Source organism: Salvia hispanica, chromosome 1, assembly GCF_029641045.1.
Source record: "Salvia hispanica isolate PSC_SH4W2 chromosome 1, Shi_PSC_v1, whole genome shotgun sequence".
Lineage (NCBI taxonomy): Eukaryota > Viridiplantae > Streptophyta > Magnoliopsida > Lamiales > Lamiaceae > Salvia > Salvia hispanica.
The window spans coordinates 43,045,145-43,067,458 of record NC_142692.1 but is presented as its reverse complement, the minus strand read 5'-3'; the positions used below and the strand labels follow the sequence as shown (position 1 = coordinate 43,067,458).

The 22,314-nt window shown below is 37.4% G+C and overlaps 1 long non-coding RNA gene and 1 pseudogene across 1 annotated transcript; one reads left to right on the top strand and one right to left on the bottom strand.

Moving 5' to 3' along the window:
- The first annotated feature begins 249 nt into the window (after window positions 1–249).
- LOC125220625 (uncharacterized) lies at window positions 250–5,444 on the top strand (annotated as a pseudogene).
- Window positions 5,445–16,365: 10,921 nt separating this feature from the next.
- Window positions 16,366–16,958, bottom strand: LOC125217882 (uncharacterized). The gene is made up of 2 exons (XR_016134533.1): window positions 16,628–16,958; window positions 16,366–16,550 (listed from the first exon to the last, which is right to left on the bottom strand). It is a non-coding gene; the product is annotated as an uncharacterized LOC125217882 (long non-coding RNA).
- Between the last annotated feature and the right edge of the window lie 5,356 nt (window positions 16,959–22,314).

Genomic DNA, 22,314 nt, shown 5'->3' with positions numbered 1-22,314 from the left:
ATTGATCCACCTCAAGCACTTAAATCTTGGAATTGGAGTTGTGAGTGTGAGTGAATCCACCTTTCTCACAATATTCTAAGCCTTTGTCGAGAGTTATTGGAGAGTGATTTGAGGGGGGTTTGGGACATCAAGGTTGAGTTCATCTTCTTAAATTCTACTTTCTTTATCTCTAACCTCTAGGACTAGTTCCTAGTGTTTGTTTGATTTGTAGGTACTTACTCTATGCCTCCTCGCACCCGGTCCAACAAAATGGCGGGGACAAGTGCGGAAGGGGAGGAAACAAGCATGAGTCACCCTACACCCGATGGGGACCTTGTGAGCATGATGGCACGCATGATGAAGGAATTCAAACAAGAGATGATGATCCAAATGGATGTGCGAGCAAAAGAATTCATTGCTCAATCAAAAGAATCCGAAGCCCGCATGCTTGCCGCCCAAAACACTTTATTTGAGGAGTTCAACACTTGGAAGGGAGAACAAGGAACGAGGCCTCCCACTCCCATGGGCAATGTCGTGCCTAATGAGGTCCCGGGGGAAAACGTTGAGGAGGAGGAGTATGAGGGGTGGCAAGGAGGAAATGTTCGGGATAGGGGTAACAACTTGGTGAATGGAAGATTTGAGGGGGGTAATGGAGCCAATGGGCGAGTTGGAGGAGGAAATGGAGGATATGATCGTTTTGGGGTAGGAAACCAATATGGAGGGGTGGAGCCTTATGGGGATAGATTTAGGAGGAATAGGTACTATGAGGAGGAACCCCGACCGAGGTTTGATGATCCTTCCAAGACCTTGAAACACAACCTTCCCGAATTTCATGGCAAGTTTGACCCCGAAGCGTATTTAGAGTGGGAGTCTCAAGTGGAGAAAATTTTTTCCCTCCACAACTACTCCGAGGGTGACAAGGTGAAGATTGAATTGGCCGAATTTAGAGGTAATGCTAATACATGGTGGAGAGATGTGTTGAGGAAGAGGATGATAGCTAGGATGGGGGATGTGCGATCATGGGGTGAGTTGAGCCGAATCATGAAGGAATCCTTTGTGCCTAGGTCCTATTATCACAAGTTGCGCAGAGATCTTCAAGACCTAAGGCAAGGGTCTATGAGTGTGATGGAGTACTATTATGATCTTATTGCATTGATGAACAAGATTGGGGTGAATGAACCGGAGGAATCCACTCAAGACCGATTCATCCATGGCCTCAACACGTCTTTGAAGCATAAAGTCCAAATTGAGGCGTTAAGGGGAATCACCTTGGGGGAAGTACTAAGTTTTGCCGAAACCTTTGAGAGACAAGGAAAAGAAGTGGCTCTTAGCAAAGTTAGAGTGTCATCCAACCAAACCGGGATGGGAGGAAACAAGTGGAGTACCCCTCCCAAGAAGATGGAGAGTTCGCCTAGTACTCAAGGCAAGACGCCATTCAAGGCCTCGCCAAGCCCAAGCCCACAAGCTACTAAAAGCTCTTCAACGGAGGGTAGCAAGGTCCAATGTTTCAAGTGTAAGGGCTATGGTCACTATGCACGTGAGTGCCCTAACCAAAGAGTAATGGTTATTGGGCAAGATGGTAGCGTGTATAGTGAAGATGAAGAGGATGTGATGGTAGAAGGAAGGGAAGTGAATGTGGAGCCTCGTATGGCTTATTCTAGTGAAGAAGAAGATGATGAGGAGATGAAGACACTAGTCATGCTAAGGATGCTCAATGTACAACCCGACCTTGAGGAGCACAAGTTGCAAAGGTGCAACATCTTCCACATGAATTGCAAGGTACGAACTAAAACTTGTTTAGTTATCATTGATGGGGGTAGTTGTGCTAATGTGGTAAGCGAGCAATTGGTGGCCAAGTTGGGATTGAAGGTCGACAAACATCCCAATCCTTACAAACTCCAATGGCTCGGAGAATCCGGGGAGCTAAGAGTGAAGGATCAATGCTTAGTGCCCTTGAAGAATGGTGTTTTTGAAGATGAGGTGATGTGTGATATCATTCCAATGACGGCTTGTCATGTGTTGTTGGGAAGACCTTGGGAGTTTGATAGGAGGGTGTATAAGAATGGTTTCACCAATGAATATTTCTATATGGTGAATGGGTTGAAGGTTAGGTTGAAGCCACTATTGCCTAAGGAAGTATTTGAGGCACATCAACATCTCCAAAGGGAAAGGGAAAGGGAAAGAGAGAAAAGGCTTGTGAGTGAGGGTGAGCTTAAAAAGCCAAGTGAGAGTAGGGGTGGTGAGAGCAAAAATAAATTATCAAAACAAGAAAAACCACAAGCAAGGGAGGGAAAAGGTTGCTTGTTAGCTAGGACCCCCGACCTTGGGTGGGCACTAAAAAGTCGATCTACCATTCTCCTCATGGTCCGAAACGATTTATGTTTACATGCTAACACTAACCCTTGTCCTTTGATAATTGAAAGTGTTTTGCAAGGCTTTAAGGATGTCTTCCCGGATGAGCTACCCGACGAACTCCCACCATTGAGGGGGATTGAGCACCAAATGGACTTCATACCGGGTTCCTCCCTTCCCAACCGGGCGGCATACAAAGCAAATCCAAAGGAGACTCAAGAGCTTCAAAGGCAAGTCGAGGGACTCCTTGCCAAAGGTTTGATTCGGGAATCTCTTTCACCTTGTGCCGTACCCGTTATTTTAGTGCCTAAGAAGGATGGAACTTGGAGGATGTGTGTGGATTGTAGGGCTATCAATAAGATCACTATTAAGTATAGGCATCCCATACCTAGACTTGATGACATGCTAGAGGATCTATGTGGCTCAAATTGTTTTTCTAAAATTGATTTAGCAAGTGGATATCACCAAATTCGCATGAAAGAAGGGGATGAATGGAAAACCGCTTTTAAAACAAAATTTGGCTTGTATGAATGGCTTGTTATGCCTTTCGGGTTGACTAATGCTCCTTCAACTTTCATGCGTTTGATGAATCATGTGCTTCGCCCTTTTATTGGAAAATTTGTGGTGATGTACTTTGATGATATTTTGATTTATAGCAAAGGTGTAGAAGAGCATGCTAGTCACCTTAGGGATGTACTTGAAGTGTTGAGAATGCATGCCTTATATGCCAAGTTGCCTAAGTGTACCTTTTGTGTTGATGAGGTGGTGTTTCTTGGTTTTGTTGTGGGGAAGGAAGGAGTAAGGGTGGACGAGGAGAAAGTGAGGGCGATTAGGGAGTGGCCTACACCCAAGAGTGTGAGTGAGATTAGATCTTTCCATGGTCTAGCAAACTTCTATAGGAGGTTTGTGAGGGATTTTTCCACTAAGGCCTCCCCCCTAGATCACCTTGTTAAGAAAAATGTAGAGTTTAAGTGGGGAGAGGAGCAAGAAAGGGCTTTTAACACCTTGAAAAAGGACCTTACCCATGCCCCTTTATTATCCCTTCCCAATTTTGACAAGACCTTTGAGCTAGAGTGTGATGCTAGTGGTGTAGGAATAGGTGGAGTGCTCATGCAAGAAGGAAAGCCCATAGCCTACTTCTCCGAAAAGCTTGGTCAAGCGCAACTAAACTACCCTACATATGACAAGGAGTTGTATGCCATAGTGAGATGCTTGGAGAATTGGCAACATTACCTCATGCATAGGGAGTTTTTGATTCACACCGACCATGAGTTCATTAAGTTCCTAGGGGGTCAACATAAACTTGATAAGAGGCATGCCAAGTGCAGTGCGTTCCTAGAAACTTTTCCTTATGTGATCAAGTACAAAAAGGGAAAGGAGAATGTTGTTGCCGATGCCCTTTCTAGGAAGCCTCATGTGTCTTTAGATCTTGATGCTTTGAATGATAATCATGTGATGCATGTGAGAAAACAAGTGCTTGTTGTGTGTGCTTCCAAGTATGTTGGTTTTGAGTTCATTAAAGACTTATATGAGCATGACCATGATTTTGCCACCATCTTTGATGCATGTGACAAGGGGTCCTTTGATAAATACTATAGGATGGATGGTTATTTGTATAAGGAGAATAAACTTTGCATTCCTCATTGTTCTCTACGTGACTTGTTAGTCAAGGAGTCTCATTTGGGTGGATTAATGGGGTGTTAAAAACTTTTGATATTTTGAGTGAGCATTTCTTTTGGCCTTGCATGAGGAAACATGTTGAGCGGTTTTGTGGTCAATGTATAGAGTGTAGGCAAGCTAAGTCTAAGTCTAATAACTTTGGGCTTTATACCCCTTTGCCTCCACCTACACACCCTTGGGTGGATATCTCCATGGATTTTGTGCTAGGTCTACCCATTTCTTCTACAAAGAATGATAGTGTTTTGGTAGTAGTGGATAGGTTCTCCAAGATGGCTCATTTTATTCCATGTAGGAAGACAAATGATGCTAAGTTCATTGCAAACTTGTTTTTCAAAGAGGTGGTCAAATTGCATGGGATCCCACAAACCATTGTGAGTGATAGGGATGTCAAATTTTTGAGTTTCTTTTGGAAAACCCTTTGGGGAAGTCTTGGAACCAAACTCCTCTTTTCTACTACCGCTCATCCCCAAACGGATGGACAAACGGAGGTGGTAAATAGGTCCTTAGGTACCCTTCTTCGTGCCCTAGTATTTGAGAATAAGAAGTCTTGGGAGGAGTGCCTACCTATAGTTGAGTTTTCCTACAATAGGACTTTGCATTCCACGACTAAGTTGTCTCCTTTTGAGATTGTTTATGAATTTAACCCCCTCACTCCGTTGGATTTATCCACGGTGGATTTGCCTTTGCCAATGGTGCTTGATGTAGGAGGAGAGGAGAAGGCCAAGTTCGTGAAGGAGTTGCACAAGCAAGTGCAAGACAGGATTCGAGAAAAGGGGGAACTAGTGGCGCGCCAAGTGAACAAAGAGCGCAAGAAGGTGGTTTTTGAACCCGGTGATTGGGTTTGGGTGCATCTTAGGACGATCCGTTTCCCCAACAAGACCAAGGGGAAGCTTGCCCCGAAAGGGGACGGTCCTTTCCTCGTGTTGGAGCGCATCAATGACAACGCCTATGTGATAGATTTGCCCGGTGAGTATAATGTTAGTTGCACTTTCAATGTGGCTGATTTGAGTCCTTTTGACTTTGTAGGAGATCCGGATTTGAGGACAAATCCTTTCCAAGAAGGGGAGGATGATACGACCATGCCCGGACGGCCCGTGACGAGGTCTACGACGAGGCACCTATATGAGGGGATCGCTGTGTTCATCAAAAAGACCATGCTGGAGGAGTCTACGACGACCGGGGAGCCCGCGACGAGATTGGAGCTGAAGTTTGGCGGCTGGAAGCTTCCACCCGGCCGGGTGGATTTTGAGGCCCAAACTCACCCTGGCCGGGTGGCGTCTCTGGACTCGCCAAGGCTTAGCTGCACCACCCAACCGGGTGGCCTTTTATGCCACCCGACCGGGTGGCCCGTCCAAGGCGTGAAGAGGCTTAGCTGCACCACCCGACCGGGTGACCTTTATGCCACCCGCCCGGGTGGCTCGTCCAAGGCGTGAAGAGATCAGAAGGGTTTCACCCGGCCGGGTGGGAGTGACACGAGCCTGATTTTGTGGGCCTTTTCATTGGGAATTGGACCCTAGTATAAATACTGCTTGATGTCATCTTTTTCCTTAGATTTGGCTGATATTATATACTTGAGAGATTTGTTCCTCTTGAAGAGGGTTTCCTATCCAATTCCTAGATTTTAGGTTGCTTGGTTCATCAATTCTTAGTGAAGTATGGGTCAAGTAGAGGTATGCTTCAAGGTTTGTGGTTTCCTTGAAGATCTAGCCATGGATGCATGTTAGTATGTTGTAAGTGTCTTAGCTTACCTCATCAATGACTATGTATCACAATTTCCACTCTATCCAATGTTAATTCTTGTTTTGATCATCTTAGTTTCCTTAATTCTTGTTGGGTTGCCTTTTATTGATAAAATAGAAAACCAAGTCTCACAAAATACCTAGATCAAGCATCACAAAAGGGTAAATTCTTGGGAAATGGATCACAAAATACATGGATCCACATCATGATCGTTTGGAAGATCCATAGCCGCTGCAAAGCAATTCCACCGTTCAATTCGTTATGGATCAAGATACGCTTCCCTCACAGTTTATTCTCATTCTCCATCGTTCTCGGTTAATAATCAGAGCTTTATGTAATTGTTCAAATATCAAGAATATATATTCATGCAATAGACGTAGATGTAGTAGTACATTTTATGTAGGTGTTGTGGATATATATGGAGGGATGGAGGAAGTTGCTTTGATCGAAGTAGCAAATGGCTTTCTATTTTTTAAAGAAGGTCCAAGGCCCCAAAGAGATTATTTAATTCATAACTTTCTTTATAACCTTCACCATTACATGTTGTTAGATGATCTCAAGTATAAACGACTGACACCCCTTATTTATATTTTTGAACAAACTAATGGTCTGTTTTGTACACGAAATTGAGATTGATTTGGAATAAAAATCTTTAGATATAAAATTTTAAGGAATTGAAGAATTCCAAATTCTTTGTTCGATTATATGGCGTAATTGATATAAAATTGAATTTGAATTAAATGATCTAGTGTGTGTGCAGTATCTTTTTTATGTGTAATGTGTGCATTGGGTGTATGTGAATGTGTTCATGATACGGGAATATCTTCAAGAATATCCCTCATATCTTATTAGTAATTTAGTTATCATATCTTTATAAAATATTTATTTCTTATTCGGTAAGTTTGGTTTATTTCTTGTTCATTAAGTTTGAATACTCATATTATAAATAGGAGAGCATTGTTATTTTCTAAATCAATCAAGAATTATCAAATCAATTTATCTTTTATCGTTCTTTTATCTTTTCTTCTTTATTTTTCTGCAAGTTTCTTCCACCGCCAAACCGTTGGCGTGTGATTATCGTAACTTCGACGGAGCAATCCTCCGTCCTCTCGGTGGCAGAACCACCTTATACCCCCGATACGAGTTCACCTCGTATCAACTGGTGCTTTCATCGGTTCTCATCCTCCACATTACCATCGTCACTACCACAACCACGCCTACCCATCAATATGTACCAGCAGCAACAATTCTGGGAGTTGAAATCGCTCGACCAAGGATTGCAATTTGATGTGCCGCAGTTCAGCGCGGATAAATTACAACCCGATCCCTACCACCAGGTCCGTCAATTCGACCACCACACCACACAACCGCCGTAGCCACGCCCATCTTCTAGTTGGGACCCGCCTTGGTATCACTTGAAGCACGAGTACAGATCATATGTTCAAGAATCCCCAATCGGCTGGCCATCTACCTGCTGGGACTTGCCGGAGCCCTATCCAACATCAGAGTATCATAGCCGCCAATTTGAGCATCAGCCCCCACTAGTCCAGAATCAATTTGCTCACGACGCCCACATTGCCGGTCATTCCAGATGGTATCAACAACCTGAGCATTTGAATCCTAATATTGACGAGCAGACCCTGAATCCTCACTACCGACTAGAAGCGTACCAGCAACGGGCTGTTGACCAGCTGCCTGCGCAGCCGCCTTATATGGGCTTCGATTTTCCGGAGCCACCGCCATATCCGGGTACGGAGCCTCTCGGCATGCCGCAATATACAATGACGCCGGAGTTGGAATCGGACCTACCGTTGACAACCTTGGTTTCACAGCTAGAGCATCTGACTGCGATTGTAAAAGACTTGGCGTCTCGGATGGATGCAAACGAACGTTGCCGGGGCGATCCACATGCCGCAGCGAGTCCGACGAGCCATTCCCCCACAGCCGCCCTGATACCTGCTGCAGTTGCTGTTCCGTCCTTAAATCTGCCCCCGCCAACTCCTCCGTGCAGCCCCAATATCAGTGGAGATGAGGGAGAATTATTAGACGGTGACCAACTCCTACAAGCCGCAATCTCCTCATCGTGCACCCCTGATGTCGGTCATGGTGCAGAGATTCTTAAGGGTTCCTTTTCCTTGCATACTATTGAGGCATCTAAGGAGCTCAGTGACAAAAAGGTAGAGAGCGGAATTGAGAGATATAAGTCGCATAATAGGGTGGATATTACAATGTTGAGCAACAAGATTGATTCTTATTTGTTGAAAGAGGACGAAGATGGTTCCATTGAGGAAGTGAAGAAGGTAATTCCCTGTGTATATGTTGTTTGGCATGTTGGTAATGTTCTAGGTATTGATCATCGATCAACTTTCCTTGACGCGGATGCACGGTTGATCCCTCCGTGCATTGGATTTATTGACTGCTTGGCCACACCGCTGCCCGACACCGCTGGAGCTCGACGAGCCCACATTAACTTCCTAAAGGTGGATGCGGCTCCTCTGGAAAATATTGTTTCGCTTTCGCCTAATCGGTTAAGTGCAAAACATGGGTCTTGTGCATTTGATCCAGGAGGAAGTACATCTCAAAACTTTGCTCGGGAGTGGAAGATAATTGAAGCCTACGTTCTGTGGGTGCTCCCACAAGTGACATTTATTGGAGTTCATCCTTTTGATGCAAATGCTAAGGCGTTATTGTTGCACCTTGACCGAAGAATAGAGTTGGATCAAGCGGGAGGTTTCTTTGATGGGAAAATAGTCATTGAAATTGATAAAGAGATTTTTCGTCTTTGCAGGAAGGAATTAACAGAAGATGCTGTGCAGTTGTATCTGCAACTTGCTAGCCCGATGATGAAGACTCGTCAGCATCATGAGCGTCAGGAAGTGTTCCATGATAACCTAATTTCAGAGTTGCAGTGCCTTCTTGTTTCTTGGTTTCCACCTTGAGGACAAGGTGAAGTTCAACCGTGGGGGAGTTGATACGGGAATATCTTCAAGAATATCCCTCATATCTTATTAGTAATTTAGTTATCATATCTTTATAGAATATTGATATTTAAAAATTAAAATTTAAAATTTAATTTTATAAATTAAATCTAATATTGAAATAAAGAAACAAAGTGAAGGATGACAAAAGGGAAAAAAATTGATAATTTTGAAATAATATCAGATATATAGTACATAACTGAAATAATATCAGATTTAAAATGTTAAAAGTGTAAAAATACCAAATTGCCCAAACCCCCCAAAACCCCTCAAAAGGGCATTTTCGTCTCGAAACAGTACAAAAGGACCGTTTGTGATATTAACCCTTAGTCCCGGGATTACTGGTGATATTTTTAAAGTCCAGGGACCATTTTCGAGATAAACCCATAGTCCAGGGACCATTTATGAAGTTCACTCTTAAAAATAAGAGTGAACTACAAAAACAGTCCTTGAACTGTGTGTTTATCTCGCCAATAGTTTATGGACTTTTAAAAATATCTTTAGTCAATGGACTAAGGGTTTATTTCAGAATTGGTCCTTTTGCACTATTTTCTTCTGAAAATTAATTTCAGAATTGGTCCTTTTGTACTATTTTCTTCTGAAAATGCCCTATTGGGCTGCTGGACAATTTTGTCTTTCCACATTTTAACCGTTTCAATATGATATTATTTAAATGATGTACTAAATATGATATTATTTTATAATTATCTTCTTCTTCCCTTTACCATCCTTCACTTTACTATAAAAGAATTTTGAGTGAGTTGGCCGCATAGTTTTATTTCTATAGCTGTGAGACGAGAAAGAATAAAAAAAATTAAACCTTTATTATTCTCAATTTCAATGAGACCTTTTTAAAATTGATCTAAAGCTATTTTTTATTCGAATACTAATATTACTCAATATTTAACTAAATCCATTATATATAGTTGTGAATTTTATGTGAGTAAAATAAGCAAAGTGAACACCAAATTTGATGCAATTATAAGTATCGTGTTTGTTTAACACTTCCTTCTACATTAATGGAACTCTTGTCATTGCAATACGATGCCATTAAGCTTTCAACTTTTATTTGAACTAGTATCTCCCCCGTGCTATGCACGGCCCAACTAATTTTCTATTTGCACTAATTCAAAATTGTGAATTCATATTTAAGATGTAAGAAACAAAATCGTTACATCAAGTTCTAGACCCAAAAATAAATACAATAACAATTCATTATAGCAATAAAAACTATATAATCAAATAATGCATGGGTGGCTAAGATCTACTCTACTTCAACAACATATAACAGAAAAATGTATCAAATGCTTTCTCTGCATATCAAACAAAATCGATATAAAGATTTGGTCTTATATATTACCCTAATGGATGCATATAAATCACTATACGTCATAACATTACATTATCCTCTACTCCTTTTCTCAGAGCATACTTAAAATGCATATCCACTTAGAGTAAGATCTGAAGCATGTGTAATACTGCATCTTCAATTTAATTACCAAAATATAAATTAGATTACATATATTGATACTAAAAAGTCAATTGATTGTAGGAAAAATTATTGTATTTAATTGGGTTTCTATTTTTGTTTACAGTAAAAACAGTTCTGGGAATATTAGTGTACTACTCCCTCCGTCCGCGAATAAGAGTCCCATTTCATTATGGCACGGGTTTTAAGAAATGTTAAGAAAAGTGGGTGGAAGAAAGTTAGTGGAATATGAGGTCCATTTATATATATATATATATATATATATATATATATATATATATATATATATATATATATATTAGTTTTAAATGATATGTGAGTGGAATGAGTTGGTGGAATGTGGGGTCTCTTTACCATTTACAGTAATAATGAACCGGGACTCCTATTCGCGGACGGACTAAAATGAAAAAACGGGACTCCTATTCGCGGACGGAGGGAGTACTTAATAAGGTCGTTCACTTTTTGCATACAGAATTAATTTCACATAATTTCGAAATTATGTACTCCATGACTCTTAACATTCCCATGAATTATAGTACACTTCTTGTACTAATACATATTACATTTTCAGATTCCTTCTGCATAGGAAAGAGAAGACTACAAATGCCAGCTTTTGAAAAAGAGTGAACTACATAAATGGTACCTGATCTTTCACTTTCGCACATAAATGATACTTGATCTTTGTTTTATATCGTTTTTGGTACCCAGTGACAAAAATAACCCTATGTACCAAATATGTGATTTTTTTTCATGGAGGATATTTTTGGAAATTTCAAATAAATAGTACTAAATATGTGATTATTTTTTCTTCCTTTCTTATTTCTCTTTTTCTTCTTTAGTTTCTTCTTTCTTCATTTTCCTCTTTCTTTTTAGTATTTTTATCTTCCTTTCTTTTTTTTTTCTTTTTTCTCCTTAGTTTATATTTCTTCTTCCTTCTTTTTTTTTCTGTTTTCTTCTTTTTCTTCTTTCTTTTTAGTGTTTTATACATACATCTAATTGCATTCATAATATAAAAAAAAATTAAAATACCTAATTAAATTAATTATTTAAAGTAATTAAATCAATTGAATATTTTTTATTAAATTATTTTATACTCATTTTAAGGTTAGAACGCCTAACTAAAAATATTCAACTTTTTATATCATTTAAATTTCTGTTAAGGCTATATTGATTAGTTACTAATTTAATTTAAAATAATAATAATAATAATTATTGTTATTATTATTATTATCACATAATATTATGTGATTCATAATTTATATAATTATACTACAATTATTTATTAATTACTATCAGTTTTTAGTATTATAACATTAATATTATTATAATAATTAAATATAATTATAACTATAATTATATTTAAGTATATTTGAATGATATTAAAAATGAATTAATTATTAATTTATAATATCAAAATAATAATATTAATATTGATTAATAATAATAGTATAAAGAAGGAGGAGAATGAGAGAAGATATTATAATATCACTTTTGGTACTAATTTTATGTATGCCCAAAATACCCTCTATGACATAAATGGGAAAATATATTTGTTTAAAGGGCATTTTGGAAAGAAAATTACATCAGATACCAAAAATGTGATTTATAGGTACCAAAAACGATATAAAATAAAGATCAGGTACCGTTTACGTGCGAAAGTGAAAGATCTGGTACCATTTATGTAGTTCACTCTTCGAAAAAAGGCAAAATACTTACAAATTTTGAAGACAGCCCCATTTATAGTTAACCAAACAATCTAGTGAACAACAGATGAATACTTGTCAATTAGGACTATTTGTCAATTTGGAGCTAGTTTATCATCATGAGATCAAAATTTCAGCAATCATATAAAGAGTATTCCGACCCATTTTTCTTTGGTTGTGACATTGGCAAAAAATTCATAAAAACATGAAAACTCTCCTACAAATGCCTTCAAAATTGTGCTTCAAATTTTGTCTTCCCTTTTAGCTATTCATTATCCAAGTCTAGCCCACCTCGTCGCCAGTTTCCATGGCGGAGGATTTCTTCATGTAGCCGACCTTGAACTCGTACTCATCGTGTTTCATTGTACTCGTCTGGTTTTCCTTTTCCTGCCTTTTCTTATCTGCTTTTCTCATCTTTGTATTTAGCATCCCTTCCTCCATAGAGCTTTCCATTCTCCTCTACAGATACTAATGTAGCGTCTTCTCCTGATTCCATGGGCTGATCACCACCATCATTGCCTCGATTATCCTGGGTATCATCATCGATTATGGTAAGCAAATCGAATGTTATTTACAGAAATGAAAAATCATAACGAATTTGAGAGAAAGCCAACCTCAGGCATCATCATATCGAGGGCATGTTGGAGCAACTTCAACAGGAATGAACTCATTCACGGATTTCAAACTGCCATTGACATTACAAAACTAATTAAAACAATCATAAATTTAAAAACATTAATTACACTCTCAATCTACTATATAAATTTTGGATTTGAAATATCACATAGAAATTGTCAGGTTGGCCAATCTTAAGAATATTTTTCTTATATATTTATTTAATTATATATACCGTATATTATTTGATCATATTTTTAATATGTATTTTAAATTTGTGAATAATTTATTGTATATGTCTAGACATGTTTATGGTTTTGCAACAAACACCAAGAAGTTAATGGTTTCCGACCATCATAGACTTAATTCAACTAAGGCCACATCTCAAACTTGTATGAGTAGGTTGGGATCATCATGGTATCAAACTTAATATCCAATATACTACTCTGTATAGTTTATTAGAGTTGTGTACCTATTAAAGTACATATATTATTCGTACTCTTCCTATTTCCTAAATAATATTATTACAATGGCTAATAATAGGAATATATTAGCAGCATTAAGATTGAAGTCCAGTATGCCACCTACCTGTCTGGTTTTTACGTAGTTGTCCTGCAATCTCTGGATGCTGCAGACTCTGAGAGGTGAGGACGGTATTCAATCCGACAATAGTTTATATACCAGCATAAGAAACTTAGAAACTTCAGATGATGAATATCACAAAAGAAACCATCAAGCTAGATATAAAGGAACTCGATTAATTTGTAATCTCTAAAACGGAAGAACCATGAAGAAATTCGACATGAATCCCAGATTGATTATGTATGAATTGGTTACATTCATTACTGCACTGAATCATAGAATATTCATAATCAACTGAAGAAAGCGGCATGTTTCTCCAAAAGTTGGTCATGTCGTTGAGGCACATACAATTGAACTCATTTGATTTAAAATCATTCGAGCTTAACATTTGCTAACCTCCCACTCACTCCACTTAATTAAAACCTCCCACTCACTCTTTTAATCAAATATTTAAACGGCCTTTCATATTTATATTTAAATAATAATATCTATTTTGAAAAAGCATTTTCTTAAATACCCCAAAATTCCCCCTATTTTCTTAAATACCCCCAAAACTCCCCTTTTATATATTGTATAGATTCTTGAATTATGGTCTTCAATGCTTTCGCAGTTTCACATCGAAATAATAAGTGTTGCATGCAATTCATTGTAGTAGTTTTTTGTAAATCAAAATGCATATACAAATAGTCTTCTCCGTGATTTATTTATCATAGGACTTAAACCTATACAAAATGAAGCATCAAAACAGGCTATAATATTATATGCATGCATATAAGCATGCTTAGTGCTTGTTTATCTACGTACATTTTATTTTATTAATTGGTGCATAAATGGAGAAGACTATTAGTATACCTGTAACGCCCCGCTTTTTCGAACCCTAATTTTTGTGACGTGAAAATTTTTGCATTAAATGCTTTTAATGCTATGATAAATGTGAAATTAAATGATGAGTGATTTATTGCAATATTCTTGTGAACTAATTGCGATATGGAGTCGAGTTGAGTTGAATAGTCAAACATGTTGAAAATGTGACGTGGCTATTGAATAGTCATATTGTGGAAATTATGACGTGGCCGCGGAATGGTCAAAGTCGTTGAAAAATGTGAAGTGGAGGTGAAATCCGAATATGTGGATATTGTGATGTGGGAAGAAATAATATTTGTGGTGAATTATTTTCCTAAGGGATGAGTGGGAATTTGATAGGAGCATTTTTGTAAGTATGTGGAATTTTCGACCCTCCTATTTATTGAAGAAGAAATCCTATTTTTCTTGGATTTAATTATTGCTTGGGATAATTATCCAAATAAAATCTAAAGTCCGATTATTCCTTTTAATGGGTGAACTTTTCGGCCCCTATATTGTGTCTAGGAGGATTTTCGAAAAATCCCTTATATTATGGGAGAAGGGATTATTTTATTATATTATTTGATCTCTTGTTTATTTTCTTCCATAAATAAATTCAAATATCCTAGCATATCTTGCCAAATCTAAGAAGATCTTACCATATCCTAATTTAATTAGGATTTTTGAATTAAATCCCTTTGAGGAATTGAAACTACACGCCTATTCCTATTTAATGGGAAAGGACTATTATTATTTTTATTCTTGCTCCGTGATATTTTATTCTACTCCGTAAAATATTCAAATTAAATCATATGCTATTAAATAAGCATGAATTTCGAATTCCCTACTTTTCCTCAACCAAATTAACGCCACTCCCCAACAAATCTCTTCCAAATCTTTATTTAATTATTTAATTGATTATATCTTGCACTCTATAAATAAGAGGGAAGACCAAAACCCTAGAACCCAGAAACCGTCCCCCACTCTCCCTCAATCTCGACATCTCTCTCTCCCCACTCTCTCAAATTTTTCTTCTACTTTCTCCATTAATTCTTCATCTTTTGGAGAAGAATTGAAGCTGCAATTCAAGAATTCATTGAAGAATCAAGATTCTACTTGTTTCTACCGTTTGTTTTTGCAAGAAAAGGTACTTCTATTATTAATCTTTTCTTCCTCTACCGATTAATCGGTGTTTCTGAGTCCACATGCATTTAGAACGAGTGAAGGGGAAATTAATTGGTGAATTTGGATGCATGTGTGTGTGTGTGTGGCCGAGAGTGTGTGTGTGTATGTGCATGCCTCGGTAGGCGTGCACATGTGTGTGGTGTGCGTGCGTGTGTTGTGTGGAGAAAAGCACTCATGCGTGACACGATTTGATGATAAATCTGGAATTGTTGTGTGAATAAAAACGATATGATAATCGTACTTTGAATCTGATTGTTGATTTTGAAAATAATCGAAGGGAAAAGGGAAACGTGAGAACATGCATAATTTTAATCTATGATTTGAGACTTATTTGAAATATATGAACTAAAGGTGATAGTTCGCGTTCCCGGTGTGATAACACGAAGAAGTGCATTTTTGAACTCGAAGGAAATCGAGGTGGGCTTTATTCTAAACTCTCTTCTATGTGCAAATTTATGATGTTGGAGAAATAAGGGTGGATTGAACTGTTATGCCATGCCTATAAATTATTTTGGATATTGTGTGTGCCTGATGCCTAGATTGTGAGTACGATCCATTAGGCTACAGTGGCTATGAATAGACGAATTCGGGTCTGAGTAGGGCCGCAAACCCTATCAGGCTAGTGTACACAGGAGATCGGGAGCCGTCCTTGCTAGTCGGCCGGTCTCGTGGGCGAAAGTGTGGCCACACTTCGTCGCACCATATGATAATGATGATTGATGAGAAAATGGGAGGTATTATTTGACAGGCCAGTCCATAATGAATATTTTGTGACTCGATGCTTATCTTTAAATAAATGCAAAACCTCAAGTTCACTATGGTAAGGGTGGCATAACTATAAAATGTTTTGGCATGAGTCCACTGAGTATGTTTAAAATACCTAGCCCTGCATGTGTTTTCCCTATGTGCAAGTTGAGCGGCGATGGGCGGTCGGTGGTGTTGAGAAGATTGAATCGAATAATATGGATGGTTGGGTTTTTGAGTGTAGTCGTGTCTTTATACATGACTTCGCTTCCTCTTGGAAATGCTTCCGCTGAATATTTTGGAAAACTTATTATCTTGGTTGTTTCGAACCTATTTCTTTGAATTGGAATATCTTGGAATATTACGTTTTTGTTGGAGTTACATTAAAACCTTTGACTTTTGGAGCTTAGTCTATTATATATATTTATTCTTGATTTTCGTGAGTTAGCCGTTGACTTATTGCCTTGAATCTTGATGCCCCATTAAATACTTGGTCAAATTTCTCTAAATGAAACCCTAGTCTACATTTCTTGTTGCCTTAAGTTCTCCTAGTTAACAGTCGCCGTATTTATTATACCCTAGAAATGCCGGGCTGTTACAGTTGGTATCAGAGCCTCAGTTCTTTCCGCTCTGGACCCAAGAGTCTTGTTGTCTTAAAATCTGAAATTTGTGGGAATTGGTTAAATAATAATCGTCGAAGACTGTGAAATTGAGAGGAAGGTTAGCGACGACGTTACATGGTAGGATTGTGTTGATGACAGGGCCCAAAGGGTTTGGCAAAGTGAGGTTAAAAACACCAGTGGCATTGGTGACGCCCTGGGCGAGCGTCACCACATTTCCTAGGAGAGTGGTGCAGTTCAGCCTCAGCGCCACTCCTGGGATCCGTACCGCTCCAGGGGTGCAGGTTCCGCTGGATGTGCAGCAGATTGCACCAGTGACGAAGCCAGTAGGATTCCGTGGTAATTGGCCATAGGCAAGAGGAGTCGCGGTGGCCAAGAGGAGGAGAGCCACCACAATCAAGGCCGGGGATTGCTTGTAACCCATTGCTTTGCTACCACCAAATCTTTAATTATGTGTCTGTTTTGATTTGCTGTGTTTCAATCTATGGGAATACAGTACTATTTATAGGGCGATTTACTCTCCTTTTTGCATTAAATCAATCTAGTAGTAGTACTATTATTTACATGTATGCGTTGAATTTGAAATTCATTTATTCATTATTAAATACCAAAATTATTCATATTTACAAATAATGGATGCATACTTTAATGGATTATTTTTTTCATCAAATGCATTTTGTAAAACGTAGTAATACCAAATGAGTTATTGACAACATTAGTGCTTATGTGATAGGCTTCTACATTTAGGCAATAGGAACTGCCAGATTTTATCCAATAATTCAATCCAAGTATTATCAACTGTTTCGTTGTTTGTACTTTAATTTATGCAAATCATTTTTGTATATCCTCATATGTGTTCATGTTTCGTGGTATTTAATTGTTACTCACTCCGGCCATGAAATAATGCCCCAATGTGCTACTTTTGGGACGTCCACAATTTTAAATCATAGTACTTAATTTTTTTCAATTTTAGGTATTGGACCAACATTTCGTTAAATTCTTATACTCGCATTTCACAATGATCTAATATTACTTTTGTTCCTAAAAATAAAAATTCTTTTATTTTTGGTCCGTTTACTAAAAATAGAAAAAAATTTCAATTTAGGAAATGCACCTCACATTCCACTAACACTAATTTTCATTCAGTCACCCCTTGGACTTCGCAGCCATTTAGCTTTCACATCATCCAAGGGGTGACAGATGAAGAATACACAAAATTCCTAGCTAAGGACTTTGGCGATGAGAAGATGAAAGCCTTGAAAGGACCAACAATAGTGGATAGCTGTATGGCCGATGAAGAAAGCAGTCGTGAAAGGAGGCGCAGTGCACGTTCGTCGATGGAGTCGAGGCACCAGAAAAAAAAAGTATATGACAATAATTAAATCACTTTTCCTTACCTACTATATTATCTTTCTTACTTTTTTCTCTCTACTTTTTGCTCTCTCACATTTCTCTCCCTCCATTCAACACAATAAACATTTTTTTTCTTAAACTTTGTGCCGAAAAGAAGCGTTTCAACTATGACAGGATGGAGGGAGTACTATTCTCCAAGATTTGTTACACGCTTTAACAGCTCTCCGTCCGTAATTTAGAGTCTCATTTTGCCATTTTGGATGTCCGTGATGTAAAGTCCATTTACTTTATTCTATTTTAGTTAAGTAGACCCACCATTCAAGGTCGGGGATTGTTTACAACCCATTTCTATTTTGATTTAATTTCATCCGTCCTTTTTGCATTATTTACATCTAAGTGGATATTTTGTAGACTGGATAACTCATGTAGGGATGAAATTCTATGAACAAAAATGCGTTAAATGTTGAATTTGAAACTCATCTAAGTGTTGAATTTGAAAGCCGTCTGTTCATTGTTGATTAGTGCAATTATATCATATCTAAAAATAATGAATGCATGCCTTGTTATCTTATACTTCAGTATGCAAATAATACTAAGCTACAAGTCAGTCTAATATTGTACTCCCTCTGTTCCATGTTACTAGATTCATTATCTATTTTGGGATGTTTTAACATAATTGCTTTGAAAGGACTTTGGCAATGAGAAGAAGAAAGCCTTGAAAGGACCAACAATAGTGGATAGCTATACGGCCGAAGAAGAAAGCAGTCGTTAATGGAGGCGCGGTGCACGATCGTCAATGGAGTTGAGGCACCAGAGAAGAAAGTATATGACTATAATTAACTCACTTTTCCTTACCTACTACAATATCTTTCTTACCTTTTTTTCTCTACTTTTTACTCTCTCACTTTTCTCTCCCTCCACTCAACAAAATAAACTTTTGTTTCTTAATCTCTGTGCCAAAAAGAAGTGCTTCAATTATGACGGGATGGTGGGTGTACTATTCTCCAAGATTTATTACACGCCGTAACAACTCTCCGTCCATAATTTAGAGTCTCATATTGCCATTTTTGGATGTCCGTGATGTAAAGTCCATTTACTTTGTTCTATTTTAGGTAAGTAGACCCACCATTCAAGGCTGGGGATTGCTTACAACCCATTTCTATTTTGATTTAATTTCCTCCCTCCTTATTGCATTATTTACATCTAAACGGATATTTAGTCGACTAGATAACTTATCTAGGAATGAAATTATATAAACAAAAATGCTTTAAATGTTGAATTTGAAACTCATCTAAGTGTTGAACTTGAAAGTCGTCTGTTCATTATTGAATAGTGTAATTATAGCATATCTAAAAATAATGAATGCATGCCTTGTTATCTTCGACTTCAGTATGCAAATAATTCTAAGCTACAAGTCAGCCTAATGTTGTACTCACTCTGTTCCATGTTACTAGAGTCATTAATCTATTTCGGAATGTTTCAACATAATTGCTTTATTTCTATTTTTGACAAAAAAGTAATCCTCTCTCTTACTTTATTGTCTTTTACAGTGGCGGAGCCAGGAATTTACGGATGGGGGCCCGAATGTCTGATTGATAATTATTTAGTTTTTTTAGTTTCAATATTGTCCAAAGCCGATCATGATGCATTGCCACATAAGCAATAGGAGGGATCGATAAGAGGAACAGATAGATAGTGAAAATAATTAAAATATGAACAATAGAAACTATAAAAACATGTGGAGACAAAGTCAAATTTTGAATTAATTTATTTTCTTAAACGGTGAAGTTAATAAATACTAGTATTAGTGTGTGAAATTCATTACATAAAATTACTAATTCTGAGAAAATCATAAAACCTATAATAGTATTATACTAACATAATAGGGTATTAAACATAAAAGAGAAATTAAAATATGAACAATAGAAACTATAAAAACGTGTGGAGACAAAGTCAATTTTTGAATTAATTTATTTTCTTAAACTGTGAAGTTAATAAATACTAGTATTAGTTTGTGAAATTCATTGCATAAAATTACTAACTCTGAGAAAATCACAAAACCTATAATAGTATTATACTAACATAATAGGGTATTAAACATAAAAGAGAAAATAAAATGCAAGACAAGTTGGCCTGAAGGGTTTTGTTCTCAGGTCGTGCAAATGGTAGGCGAACTAAGGAACCGGCTTAGCTAGAAATATCCTTGAACATAGCTCTATACATATGTTATATATAAGTAATTGTAAAATGGCTGAGGGGCCCATGGCCCCCCTGCCCCAGCTGATCTTTTACTTTATTCACCGTCTACTTAAACACTATTCTTAATCTTCGTACTGATAAATAATGTCTCATTTATCAAGGAACAAAGAGAGTAAAATTCTATACATTAGTAGTACTTGTATCAAGTGCATTTTGTCAAACGTAAAAAAAAAAAAAAGTTAATAGCAACTATAGGCATTGCCAAATTGAATCCTTTACTTCTTTCAAAAGTCCTACTACTCCTTAGAATACAAATATGTAGTAGTATTTCTTATATGTATGTTTTACCAAGAATATATTCAGCACTAGACGACCAGTCAGCAAACAAGCAGCCGTGACACTAAATAAGCCTTTCTTAAACTCCCTGTCGAAAAGTTCTGCCTCAACTATGAGGGAACAGAGGAAATACTATTTTTGATAGGTTGATATAATATTCTGCTAACTCATTTTACTCACAATTACAATTAACTTTATACATAAAAGTATGACACACTATCCACTAGCTTTTCCCCCTCAGTTTTCTTAACAAAGTCAAACAGTTTCTTAAAACAAGCATCACCGTCAACTAATAGACAATTAATTGGGGAATGGGGGAGTATATAATTTTTTTTCATATTCATGACATTTGAATTTTAAATTATGCAATCCTATTTATTTTGAAGAACAGAATTACAATTTTGCTTCTTCTCATCTGTCTACCTCATTTATGTCTTTTAAGAATTAGGTTTAGGAGAAATCTTTGAGACAAGCTTTGTATGTATTTATATCATTATAGCGGTGAAGTTGCTTATTAGGTTGTTGAATGGTACGTAAATAAAAACGCATATATAAATAGTAGGGGATGTAATCAATTGCTAACTAATTACCAATTCTAAATTGAGACCAATTTTCAACCATTAGATTAGAAGATCTTGGTTAATATAATGCCAAGTGTAATATATTTTAAATTTAAATAATTATTAATTAAATTAAAAGGGTATTAATGTCAAATCCTATATGTAGTAATTATAACTAACTACTTTCTCTCTCCTCAAAATCATCTCAAATCTTTAAATTTACGTAACTCTCTCAATTTAAATTATTTTTTCGCAAAAAATATATCAAATTAAAGATAATTTAATAAGGATTCCAACGAGATCTCAATTGCATATGTTCCGACGACGTTCGGATGATGATATTTGATATTTTTTATTTTAGTTTTCGTAAATGTTGATACCCACATTTTTATCAACAAATACATCAAAAAATCTCAATAAAACCATGTAAAAATCTCAATAAATATGTGTTGATATTTTCTTGTACTAATATTGATATTCTTATATCATATTGTTGATATTTGTAATACACAATGTTGATATAAAAATACACCCACGAAAATTATCATATGATAACATAATGACGATATTACCCTTTTGTTGATATTTTGTCTACTATTTATTGAGATTTGTGAGCTTTAATCTCATCCACTCATTTTAAAATCTAAGGGTGGAGATTTAGTCTTGATTTTGGATTAGGGTGCTATAAGCATTAGAATAAGACCCTAAATAGTAGTACTAAATATTCTCACTGATTTATTACAAAATGAAGCATCAAAACAAAGTACAATAATATGCATGCATATATGTTAGTGATTGTTTTGATGTAACATTTTTATTATGCTATGTAGTATATTACCCCGGCCTTAAACATTATTGGGCACGACTTGAAACGCATTCGTGACAAGGACCACAACGAGACCGAGCGCCCTGTTACCGAAGGTTCTCACGAAAGAGGTAGTGCTGGTAAGCGTGCCGGTGATGGTGCTGAGGATGGGGCACTCCGTGGAATTAAGAGGAAGGCCAACGACAACGTTACATGTTGACATTCCGTTCACGACCGGGCCTAACCTGGTACCTAAAATTGGCGTAGTGAGGAAAATAACTCCATTGAGGCCAGTGACGGCAGTGACCGCCGGCCCCACCGCAGACAAGATAGGGGTGCAGTTAAGGCTCACCGCCACTCCCTGGATCCCTTCCGACCCAGGGGAGCAGTTTCCGGTGGGTGTGCAGCAGAGTCTGCCAATGATGTCCAAGCGACTATCCGGCAGTAATTGGCCGTAGGCAAGAGGAGTCGCGAGGAGGAGAGCCACCACAATCACAATCAAGCCCGGGGATTGCCATTGCTTATAACCCATTGCTACCTGTTTTTTTTTT